Source organism: Salmo salar, chromosome ssa01, assembly GCF_905237065.1.
Source record: "Salmo salar chromosome ssa01, Ssal_v3.1, whole genome shotgun sequence".
NCBI lineage: Eukaryota > Metazoa > Chordata > Actinopteri > Salmoniformes > Salmonidae > Salmo > Salmo salar.
In genome coordinates, this window is record NC_059442.1 from 47,852,916 (window position 1) to 47,866,208 (window position 13,293).

At 40.8% G+C, this 13,293-nt stretch overlaps 1 pseudogene; it reads right to left on the reverse strand.

The window, feature by feature from the left end:
* The window catches only part of LOC106602899 (BRISC and BRCA1-A complex member 2-like), a 187,559-nt pseudogene extending 174,558 nt beyond the window's left edge, over positions 1-13,001 (reverse strand).
* Between the last annotated feature and the right edge of the window lie 292 nt (positions 13,002-13,293).

Consider the following 13,293-nt stretch of genomic DNA (forward strand, 5'->3'; position numbering starts at 1 on the left):
TCGACAGGACGCAGGGACGTTTATATTACGCAATGATTTGCTTTCTTCTACAAACTTCACTAAAAACGGAAAAAGTACAACATGGCTACTAAGAGTGGATAAGCTAAATCGAAGTCCAAGTATACACATTTGGATGCGATTATTGCAGAAAATGACAGGGAGAGTGACACAGAACAAATGGATGAGGACTCTGAGTGAGCACAGTTTATATCCAGCGTGGAAGAAGGAAAATATCCACTTTTAGATCAGCAAGTAAAATACGTTTTTGCTTCTCACACGGTTCACACTATTCAACAGCCAGTGAAAAATCAGAGCAACAAATTCAAAACCACAAAAATGTCATAATTCAAAGTTCTTAAACATACGACTATTTTACACCATTTTAAAAGATACACGTCTCCTTAATGTAACCACATTGTCCGATTTCAAAAAGACTTTACGGCGAAAGCATAAAGTTAGATTATGTTAGGACAGTTCCAACACAAGAAAAACCACACAGCCATTTTCCTAGCAAGGACAGGTGTCACAAAAACCAGAAAACCAGCTAAAATTACGCACTAACCTTTGATGATCTTCATCAGATGACACTCCTAGGACATCATGTTACACAATACATGCATTTTTTGTTCGATCAAGTTGATATTTATATCCAAAAACAGCATTTTACATTGGCGCATGCTGTTCAGAAAATATTTTGCCTCCAATACTGCCAGTGAATCAGCACAACAATTTACAAAAATACTCATCATAAATGTTGATAAAATATTAAACTGTTATTCAAAGAATTATAGATGAACATCTCCTTTATGCAACCGCTGTGACAGATTTTAAAAAAACTTCACGGGGAAAGCACACTTTGCAATAATCTGAGTACTGCGTCAGAAAAAGACACCAAGCAATACAGATACCCGCCATTTTGGAGTCATCTAAAATCATAAATAGCATTAGAAATATTCACTTACCTTTGATGATCTTCATCAGAAGGCACTTCCAGGAATCCCAGGTCCACAATAAATGTTGTTTTGTTCGATAAAGTCCATAATTTATGTCCAAATACCTCCTTGTTGTTTGCGCGTTCAGTAAGCTACTCCAAGTGTAGGAAACGCGGCCAAAATGTCACGACGAAAAGTAAAAAAAAGTTATATTTACGTTCGTTCAAACATGTCAAACTTTGTATAGCATCAATCTTTAGGGCCTTTTTAACTTAGAACTTCAATAATATTCCAACCGGACGATTCCAATGTCTTGAAAAACGTTTTGGAACACAGCTACCCCTCACGTGAATGCGTGCCAATGAACTCATGTGCTTTCCTGAGTCAACAACTTCCAACTTCCTTTGTTGGCTCTCTGTTCACCATAGACACCTCAAACAACTTTTTAAAGACTGTTGACATCTAGTGGAAGCCTTAGGAAGTGCAAAATGAACCCTAAGTCACTGTGTGTTGGATAGGCAATCACTTGAAAACACTACAGCCTCAGATCCTCCACTTCCGGGTTGGATTTTTTCTCAGGTTTTTGCCTGCCATATGAGTTCTGTTATACTCACAGACATCATTCAAACAGTTTTAGAAACTTCAGAGTGTTTTCTATCCAAATCTACTAATAATATGCATATTCTAGTTCCTGGGCCCGAGTAGTTTCAACCAGTTGAAAGTGTCCGTTGGTACTTAAAGAATATGATGTCAGATCAGTTGTTGTCTGGGACATTATATCTGATGATAGGATGACATAAATTGTATCTTGGAAAGTCTCAGATTCACATGGAATTGTTGTCCAATTTAAATGTTTAAATATGAAACTATTTGTGAGAAGTTGAAATGTAATTTTAGCTTCTAAATGAGATAATTGTTTTCAGAAGTAAACTGTTCACTTGGCCACGCCCAAGTGAACAGACATTGGTTGAGAACTATGAAACACGCCCTTCTCTCCCCCAGTACAAAAGCCCATTGACGGAAGTCAACCTCAGTTCCCGATGACGTGAGGACTGGTGTCCATACGTTTAAAAGGGCTAATTTCAACTCCAACCTAACGAAATTAACATTTAGTTCCAGAAATGTTAGGACAGTTGTCCTAATGTTTAAGGGTGAATTTCAACGTGGGGATGACGATCACCACACTGGAATGGTGAATTTCGACTAGACCAGCCAGAATACAGTGCGAGCTGATTATGGCAACTTGGTATGAACTTTGAACGATTATCCACTAAAGAAGTGATACATCCCAGACGTCGAGTTATCAGCTGCAGCTGTAAACGTACGTGGCCTAGGAAAGAACAGACAATCTCCGATGAACGACAGGGTAATTTAACGTATCTGCTCTACAACACTACGACCAGAAAGATTCTTCAAAAGGACAATGACGATCTCTGCTGGGTAAACCAGTCTTCCATCTTTGACATCTATAGCTTGCATTTTACTTTTTCCGAATGGGCGATTATTAGAATGCATAAGATTCTGTATTTGTTAGCATAGGTCCGATAGAGACCAAATCCCTTAGTCTTCCCACTCTTTCATTGAAACCCAACCCCCTTTCTTTGCGTAACCAGCCGTCATATCAAGGTTAGCTCACTAGGGGCTTTTCATGACATGATTAGTAATCGATGTATGATCTATCCTGTGTGTGCGCACACACACACACACACACACACACACACACACACACACACACACACACACACACACACACACACACACACCATGTAATTCTGTGTGATTATTTGGGTATTTAGTAAGTAAATTAAGCCAATGTGTGTATTGCTGATTCAACTTATTAGCTAAGGTTTGTGGGGATAACCAAGTACTTTACAACCATCAGAATGAGACTGAATAAGATGACAATTAATAATTGACTGCTATTGATATTAAAGATCTTCAGATCTTTAAGCGAGAGGATTCGGGAAATAACCGCTCTATAAAAATAAATGCTTCCGTGGTGCCCAAGGTTATTAATGGTTTAATTGTTGCATGGTTTAATTCAATTACGTAATCAATTAAACATTAGGTAATCGTTTTGATAAAATAGCATGTCATGTAATTGAATCATAGTCAGAGACAAGACAAGTGCATGTATGTGTGTTAGGGGAAGGGGGGGTATCCATGCTACATAAGCTAGGACAAGACATTGGTTAATAAAATCCTCCCATTTCTGCACAGAGTTAGACTCAGGAGGGAACAACTGTTGAACTTCTGAGCTTCTGTGGGAGAGGTGAGCGCGTGTATTTATCTGACATCTGTTTCTATAGGGTAATGATGTTAGGGACAGTATAGGATGGAATCACAAGCTGTAATGTAAAATGAATTATAAAAAATGTAGATTTTGTACTGCAAGTCCTGGTAATAGGTAATAATCCTTCGTACGAAGTTCCTACATTATTACGCATATTATTCTACAATTGTGGGAATTAATGAAGACATACACATATACACACACACACAGTACCAGTCAAAACTTTGGACTCCCCTACTCATTCAAGGGTTTTCTTTATTTTTACTATATTGTAAAATAATAGTGAAATATGTATTATTTCAAAACTATGAAATAATACATATGGAATCATGTAGTAACCAAAACGCATTAAGAAGGAAAGAAGTTCCACAAATTAACTTTTAACAAGGCACACCAGTTAATTGAAATGCATTCCAGGTGACTACATCATGAAGCTGGTCTCAACCAAGAGTGTGCAAAGCTGTCATCAAGGCAAAGGGAGGCATCTTTGAAGAATCTAAAATATATTTCTATTGTTTTTATCACTTTTTTGGTTACTACATGATTCTCTATGTGTTATTTCATCATGTTGATGTCTTTACAATTTTTCAACCATTGTAGAAAATAGTAAAAATAAAGAAAAACCATTGAATGAGTAGGTGTGTCCAAACTTTGGACTGTTACTGTATGTATGTATGTATGTATGTATGTATGTATGTATGTATGTATGTATGTATGTATGTATGTATGTATGTATGTATGTATGTATAGTGCCTTGCAAAATTATTCACCCCCTTGGAATTTTTTCTATTTTGTTGCATTACAACCTGTAATTTAAATGTATTTTTATTTGGATTTCATGTAATGGACATACACAAAATAGTCCAAATTTGTGAAGAGAATCTATAAAACGAAGAAAAAAAAAAAAAAAAAAAAAAATGAAAAGTGGTGAGTGTATATGTATTCACCCCCTTTGCTATGAAGCCCCTAAATAAGATTTGGTGCAACCAATTACCTTCAGAAGTCACATAATTCATTAAATAAAGTCCACCTGTGTGCAATCTAAGTGTCACATGATCTAAGTATACATACAGTACACCTGTTCTGAAAGGCCCCAGAGTCTGCAACACCACTAAGCAAGGGGCACCACCAAGCAAGCGGCACCATGAAGACCAAGGAGCTCTCCAAACAGGTCAGGGACAAAGTTGTGGAGCAGTACAGATCAGGGTAGGGTTATATCCGAAACTTTGAACAACCCGTGGAGCAGCATTAAATCCATTATTTAAAAAAATGGAAAGAATATGGCACCCCAACAAACCTGCCAAGAAAGGGCCGCCCACCAAAACTCACAGACCAGGCAAGGGGGGCATTAATCAGAGGCAGAAAGAGACCAAAGATAACCCTGAAGGAGCTGCAAAGCGGAGTATCTGTCCATAGGACCACTTTAAGCCATACACGGCACAGATCTGGGTTTACGAAAGAGTGGCCAGAAAAAAGCCATTGCTTAAAGAAAAAAACAAGCAAAAACGTTTGGTGTTCGCAAAAAGGTATGTGGGAGACTCCCAAACATATGGAAGATGGTACTCTGGTCATATGAGACTACAATGTTGCTTTTTGGGCCATCAAGGAAAACACTGTCTGGCACAAACCCAACACCTCTCATCACCACGAAAACACCATCCCCACAGTGAAGCATGGTGGTGGCAGCATCATGCTGAATAGTTACGGACGCTCAAGTTCAGGTTTTTATGTCTTATTTTTTGTTTGTTTCACAACAAAAAATAGTTGCATCTTCATGTTGTGTAAATCAAATGATACAAACCCCCCAAAAATCTATTTTAATTCCAGGTTGAAGGCAACAAAATAGGAAAAATGCCAAGGGGGGTGAATACTTTCACAAGGCACTGTACGTACCCATGTAAACTCAGCAAAAAAAGAAACATGCAATTTTCAGGTCCCTGTCTTTCAAAGATAATTCGTAAAAATCCAAATAACTTCACAGATCTTCAATGTAAACTGTTTCCCATGCTTGTTCAACGAACCATAAACAATTAATAAACATGCAACTGTGGAACGGTCGTTAAGACACTAATAGCTAACAGACGGTAGGCAATTAAGGTCACAGTTATGAAAACTTTGGACACTAAAGAGCCCTTTCTACTGACTCTGAAAAACACCAAAAGAAAGATGCGCAGGATCCCTGCTCATCTGCGTGAACACGCCTTAAGCATGCTGCAAGAAGGCATGAGGACTGCAGATGTGGCCAGGGCAATAAATTGCAATGTCCGTACTGTGAGACCCTAAGACAGTGCTACAGGGAGACACAACGGACAGCTGATCATTCTCGCAGTGGCAGATCACGTGTAACAACACCTGCACAGGATCGGAACATCCGAACATCACACCTGTGGGACAGGTACAGGATGGCAACAACAACTGCCCGAGTTACACCAGGAATGCACAATCCCTCCATCAGTGCTCAGACTGTCCGCAATAGGCTGAGAGAGACTGGACTGAGGGTTGGTAGGCCTGTTGTAAGGCAGGTCCTCACCAGACATCACTGGCAACAACGTCGCCTATGGGCACAAACCCACCGTCACTGGACCAGACAGGACTGGAAAAAAGTGCTCTTCACTGACGAGTCGCGGTTTTGTCTCACCAGGGGTGATGGTCAGATTCTCGTTTATCGTCGAAGGAATGAGCGTTACACCGAGGCCTGTACTCTGGAGCGGGATCGATTTGGAGGTGGAGGGTCCGTCATGGTCTGGGGCGGTGGTTCACAGCATCATTGGACTGAGCTTGTTGTCATTGCAGGCAATCTCAATGCTGTGCATTACAGGGAAGACATCCTCCTCCTTCATGTGGTACCCTTCCTGCAGGCTCATCATGACATGACCCTCCAGCATGTCAATGCCACCAGCCATACTGCTCGTTCTGTGCATGATTTCCTGCAAGACAGGAATGTCAGTGTTCTGCCATTACCAGCAAAGAGCCCGGATCTCAATCCCATTGAGCATGTCTGGGACCTGTTGGATCGGAGGTTGAGAGCTAGGGCCATTCCCCACAGAAATGCCTGGGAACTTGAAGGTGCCTTGGTGGAAGAGTGGGGTAACATCTCACAGCAGAACCTGGCAAATCTGGTGCAGTCCATGAGGAGGAGATGCACTGCAGTACTTAATGCAGCTGGTGGCCACACCAGCTACTGACTGTTACTTTGATTTTTACCCCCCCTTTGTTCAGGGACACATTATTCCATTTCTGTTAGTCACGTCTGTGGAACTTGTTCAGCTTATGTCTCAGTTGTTAGATCTTGTTATGTTCATACAAATATTTACATGTTAAGTTTGATGAAAATAAACGCAGTTGACAGTGAGATGACGTTTCTTTTTTTGCTGAGATCATGTATGTATATACAGTTGAAGTCGGAAGTTTACATACACCTTAGCCAAATACATTTCAACTCAGTTTTCACAATTCCTGACATTTAATCCTAGTACAAAATCCCTGTTTTAGGTCAGTTAGGATCACCACTTGATTTTAAGAAGGTGAAATGTCAAAATAATAGTAGAGAGAATTATTTATTTCAACTTTTATTTCTTTCATCACATTCCCAGTGGGTCAGAAGTTTACATACACTCAATTAGTATTTGATAGCATTGCCTTTACATTGTTTAACTTGGGTCAAACGTTTTGGGTAGCCTTCCACAAGCTTCCCACAAAAGGTTGGGTGGATTTTGGCCCATTCCTCCTGACAGAGCTGGTGTAACAGTCAGGTTTGTAGGCCTCCTTGCTCGCACACGCTTTTTCAGTTCTGCCCACAAATTTTCTACAGGATTGAGGTGAGGGCTTTGTGATGGCCACTTCAATACCTTAACTTTGTTGTCCTTAAGCCATTTTGCCACAACTTTGGAAGGATGCTTGGGGCCATTGTCCGTTTGGAAGACCCATTTGCGAGCAAGCTTTAACTTCCTGACTGATGTCTTGAGATGTTGCTTCAATATATCCACATCATTTTACTTCCTCAAGATGCCATCTATTTTGTGAAGTGCACCTATCCCTCCTGCAGCAAAGAACCCCCACAACATGATGCTGCCATCCCCCGTGCTTTACGGTTGGGATGGTGTTCTTCGGCTTCCAAGCGTCCCCCTTTTCCTCCAAACATAACAATGGTCATTATGGCCAAACAGTTCTATTTTTGTTTCATCAGACCAGAGGACATTTCTCCAAAAAGCACAATCTTTGTCCCCATGTGCAGTTGCAAACCATAGTCTGGCTTTTTTATGGCGGTTTTGGAGCCGTGGCTTCTTCCTTGCTGAGCGGCCTTTCAGGTTATGTCTATATAGGACTCGTTTTACTGTGGATATAGATACTTTTGTTCCGGTTTCCTCCAGCATCTTCACAAGGTCCTTTGCTGTTGTTCTGGGATTGATTTGCACTTTTCGCACCAAAGTACGTTCATCTCTAGAAGACAGAACACGTCTCCTTCCTGAGCGGTATGATGGCTGCGTGGTCCCATGGTGTTCATACTTGCGTACTATTGTTTGTGCAGATGAATGTGGTACCTTCAGGCATTTGGAAATTGCTCCCAAGGATGAACCAGACTTGTGGAGGTCTACAATTTTTTTTCTGAGGTCTTGGCTTATTTCTTTAGATTTTCCCATGATGTCAAGCAAAGAGGCACTGAGTTTGAAGGTAGGCCTTGAAATACATCCACAGGTACACCTCCAATTGACTCAAATGATGTCAAATCAACCTCAGAAGCTTCTAAAGCCATGACATCATTTTCTGGAATTTTCCAAGCTGTTTAAAGGTACAGTCAACTTGATGTATGTAAACTTCTGACCCAATGGAATTGTGACACAGTGAATTATAATTGAAATAGTGAATTATAAGTGAAATAATCTGTCTGTAAACAATTGTTGGAAAAATTACTTGTGTCATGCACAAGGTAGATGTCCTGACTGACTTGCCAAAACTATAGTTTGTTAACAAGAAATTCGTGGAGAGGTTGAAACACGAGTTTAAATGACCCAACCTAAGTGTATGTAAACTTCCGACTTCAACTGTACCTGGCTAAAAGAGAAGTAATATAATATTTATTGTTTACAGAAAACTCCTGCTATAGCTTTAGATTAAGTTGTGTGGAAAATGCCTTCGGAAAGTATTCAGACCCCTTGACTTTTTCCACATTTTGTTACGTTACAGCCTTATTTTAAAATGTTCCTCAGCAATTTACACACAATACCCCAAAATTACAAAAGTGAAAACAGGATTTTAGAATTGTTTGCAAATGTATAAGTATTCAGAACCTTTGCTGAGAGATTCGAAATTGAGCTCAGGTGCACCCTGTTTCCATTGGTCATCCTTAAGATGTTTCTACAACTTCATTGGAGTCCACCTGTGGCCAATTCAATTGATTGGTCATGATTTGGAAAGAGTTGACAGTGCATATCAGAGCAAAAACCAAGACATGAGGTCGAAGGAATTGACGGTAGAGATCCGAGACAGGATTGTGTCGAGGCAAGATCTGGGGAAGGGTACCAAAACATTTCTGCAACATTGAAGGTCCCCAAGAACACAGTGGCCTCCATCATTCTTAAATGGAAGAAGTTTAGAACCACCAAGACTCTTCCTAGAGCTGGCCGCTCGGCCAAACTAGGCAATCGGGGGAGAATGGCCTTGGTTAGTGAGGTGACCAAAAACCCAGTGGTCAGTCTAACAGAGCTCTAGAGTTCCTCTGTGGAGATGGGAGAACCTTCCAGAAGGACAACTCTCTGCAGCACTCCACCAATTAGGCCTTTATGGTAGAGTGGCCAGACGGAAGCAACTCCTCAGCAAAACGCACGACAGCCCGCTTGGAGAGTGCCAAAAGGCACCTAAAGACTCTGACCATGAGAAACATGACAGGTCTGATGAAACCAAGATGTAACTATTTGGCCTGAATGCCAAGCGTCACATGTGAAGGAAACCTGGCACCATCCTTACGGTGAAGCATGATGGTGGCAGCATCATGTTGTGGGGATGTTTTTCAGCAGAAAGGACTGGGAGACTAGTCAGGATCGAGGGAAAGATGAACGGAGCAAAGTACAGAGAGATCCTTGATGAAAACCTGCTCCAGAGCACTCAGGACCTCACACTGGAGCAAAGGTTCACCTTCCAACAGGACAACGGCCCTAAGCACACAACCAGGACAACACAGGAGTGGCTTCAGGAAAAGTCAGAACTACTACTTCAAGGTCTCAGAGCGAGTGACGTCACCGATTGAAACGCTATTAGCACGCACCACCGCTAACTAGCTAGCCATTTCACATCGGTTACACAAGCTTAGTCCGATGATGCTGTGACACACCGCCCCAGACCATGACGGACTCTCCACCTCCAAATCGATCCCGCTCCAGAGTACAGGCCTCGGTGTAAAGCTCATTCCTTCTACGATAAACACGAATCCAACCATCACCCCTGGTGAGACAAAACCGCGACTCGTCAGTGAAGAGCACTTTTTGCCAGTCCTTGTCTGGTCCAGCGACGGTGGGTTTGTGCCCATAGGCGACGTTGTTGCCAGTGATGTCTGGTGAGGACCTGCCTTACAACAGGCCTACAAACCCGCAGTCTGCCTCTCTCAGCCTATTGCGGACAGTCTGAGCACTGTTGGAGGGATTGTGCGTTCCTGGTGTAACTCGGCAGTTGTTGTTGCCATCCTGTACCTGTCCCGCAGGTGTTATGTTCGAATGTACCGATCCTGTGCAAGTGTTGTTACACGTGGTCTGCCACTGCGAGGACGATCAGCTGTCCGTCCCGTCTCCCTGTAGCGCTGTCTTACAGTACGGACATTGCATTTTATTGCCCTGGCCACATCTGCAGTCCTTATGCCTCCTTGCAGCATGCCTAAGGCATGTTCACGCAGATGCGCAGGGACCCTGCGCATCTTTCTTTTGTTGTTTTTCAGAGTCAGTAGAAAGGGCTCTTTAGTGTCCTAAGTTTTCATAACTGTGACCTTAAAACCTGTTATGGCTAGGGGGCAGTATTTTCACGGCCGGATAAAAAAAGTACCCGATTTAATCTGATTATTACTCCTGCCCAGAAACTAGAATTTGCATATAATTATTGGCTTTGGATAGAAAATACCCTAAAGTTTCTAAAACTGTTTGAATGGTGTCTGTGAGTATAACAGAACTCATATGGCAGGCAAAAACCTGAGAAGATTCCATACAGGAAGTGACCTGTCTGACAAGTTCTTGTTCATCTTGGCTCTTTTTATTGAAGACTGAGGATCTTTGCTGTAACGTGACACTTCCTACGGCTCCCATAGGCTCTCAGAACCCGGGAAAAAGCTGAATGATATCGAGGCAGTCTCTGGCTGAAACACATTATCGCCTTTGGTGAGTGGCCGATCAGAGGACAATGGGCTTAGGTGCGTGCACGAGTCGACCCCATGCTTTATTTTCTTTCGTCTTTTTACCTAAACGCAGATTCCCGGTCGGAATATTATCGCTTTTTTACGAGAAAAATGGCATAAAATTTTGTCACGAAATGCGTCGTGCTCGTCACCCTTCTTTACCATTCGGATAGTGTCTTGAACGCACGAACAAAACGCCGCTATTTGGATATAACAATGGATTATTTGGGACCAAACAAACATTTGTTATTGAAGTAGAAGTCCTGGGAGTGCATTCTGACGAAGAACAGAAATGGTAATAACATTTTTCTTATAGTAAATCTGACTTTGATGAGGGCTAAACTTGCTGGGTGTCTAAATAGCTAGCCCTGTGATGCCGGGCTATCTACTGAGAATATTGCAAAATGTGCTTTCACCGAAAAGCTATTTTAAAATCGGACATATCGAGTGCATAGAGGAGTTCTGTATCTATAATTCTTAAAATAATTGTTATGTTTTTTGTGAACGTTTATCGTGAGTAATTTAGTAAATTCACAGGAAGTTTGCGGGGGTATGCTAGTTCTGAACGTCACATGCTAATGTAAAAAGCTGTTTTTTGATATAAATATGAACTTGATTGAACAAAACATGCATGTATTGTATAACATAATGTCCTAGGGGTGTCATCTGATGAAGATCATCAAAGGTTAGTGCTGCATTTAGCTGTGGTTTGGATTTATGTGACATTATATGCTAGCTTGAAAAATGGGTGTCTGATTATTTCTGGCTGGGTACTCTGCTGACATAATCTAATGTTTTGCTTTCGTTGTAAAGCCTTTTTGAAATCGGACAGTGTGGTTAGATAAAGGAGAGTCTTGTCTTTAAAATGGTGTAAAATAGTCATATGTTTGAAAAATTGAAGTTTTTGTATTTTTGAGGAATTTGTAATTCCCGCCACGCCCATCATTGGCTATTGGAGCAGGTGTTCCGCTAGCGGAACGTCTAGATGTAAGAGGTTAACAACCATTCCACAGGTGCATGTTCATTAATTGTTTATGGTTTAAACCCTTTACAATAAAGATCTGTGAAGTTATTTGGATTTTTACTAATTATCTTTGAAAGACAGGGTCCTGAAAAAGGGACGTTTCTTTTTTTCCTGAGTTTACATAGACTTGAAATCACTGGCCACTTTAATCAATGGAACACTAGTCACTTTAATCATGTGTACATATTTTTCATTACTCATCTCATTTGTATATACTGTATTCTATTGTATCTTAGTCTAGACTGCTCTGACATTGCTTGTCCATGTATTTATATATTCTTAATTCCATTCCTTTACTTAGATTTATGTGTATTGTTGAGAAATTGATAGATATTACTGCACTGTTGGAGCTAGAAACACAAGCATTTCACTACACCCGCAATAACATCTGCTAAACACGTGTGTGTGACTAACAGAATTTGATTTGATGTGTGCCTCAATAGTCTTAAATGGTACCCTTTGATCTTATCCTCCTCTTAATCTATAATGACAAAACTGGACAGGTGAAAGCTAACACATATCCACCATATTTCTTTCACCGATCCTATTCTTTAAAATTAGTGTAGATGAAACGGAGGATATAACTGAGAAGCCACTTCAAACTATTGAAATGCACCCAATAGTTTTATATCGAAGTATCACAGACAGACATTGAGCAGAAGAACTCACCCAGTCTTGAGGTCCGTGATGCGAAGGCAGTTCGTGGACTCAAGGCCCACTCGACCATTCCGCACCACACTGCACAGCAATGGGCGCAGCACAGGGGAGATGCTGTTCAGTGCACGCTCCGGGGACATGTTGTTCATCTTTCACACCCAGGTTCTCTGGAAACAGCCAAAGAAAGTCAGCAAAAGGGCATGACATCATTAGACCAGTAACGTTAGACCCACTATTCTATTCACAATGCATTGATAGCTACAAGACAGATATTACTGAGAAAATGCTCTTGACTTGTAACAGTTTGACATTTGGCTAGCTAGCCTATTATTTCTGCAAGCTGTATATTGATTCATGAGTTAACATTACTGAGTTGTTGACAGACAGACATTTCCAACACTAGCAATATGCGAAACATAGCTAGCAACTAGAAGAGCATATTTATGCTGGCTCTGGTCAAACGAATGACACCGTTAATATGTTCACTAAGGTTAGTTAAACTTTAATTTGGTGTTGTCGGAAGTAGCTAACTTATTGTTTCCATAAGCAGTAGTACATGTTTTTTCTTAAATAATTAGCTAGCAAGCTTGCTACATTAATGACTGACTAGCTCAAAACGGGGGGGACTACATTTGTCTTACTGTCTTAGAAATCCGAAAATGTTCACGTTGAAATTCAATGTTTACAGCAAATATTTCATGTTTTTGGGGTCCTTTTCGGACCTCAAAGTGCATAGCTGGTCTTGCTTTTGCCGGTCTACAAAAGGTTTACTTCCATCATGCAAATATTCTCCTTGTTTGTTGTGTTTTAATAATTCTAGAGAATAGAGATGCTATTGAGTTATTTTTATTCAAAACAAATAAGCCATTATACGTCTTTTTAAATATGTAGCCAGGCAGTTAGCTACTGTGCTAGCAATGCACTTTTTAAATTTTTTATTAACAAATAAAAGAGGAATAGTCACATGCAAACATACAAACTATTTACATTGCCAGGAATCCTAAACAAACAA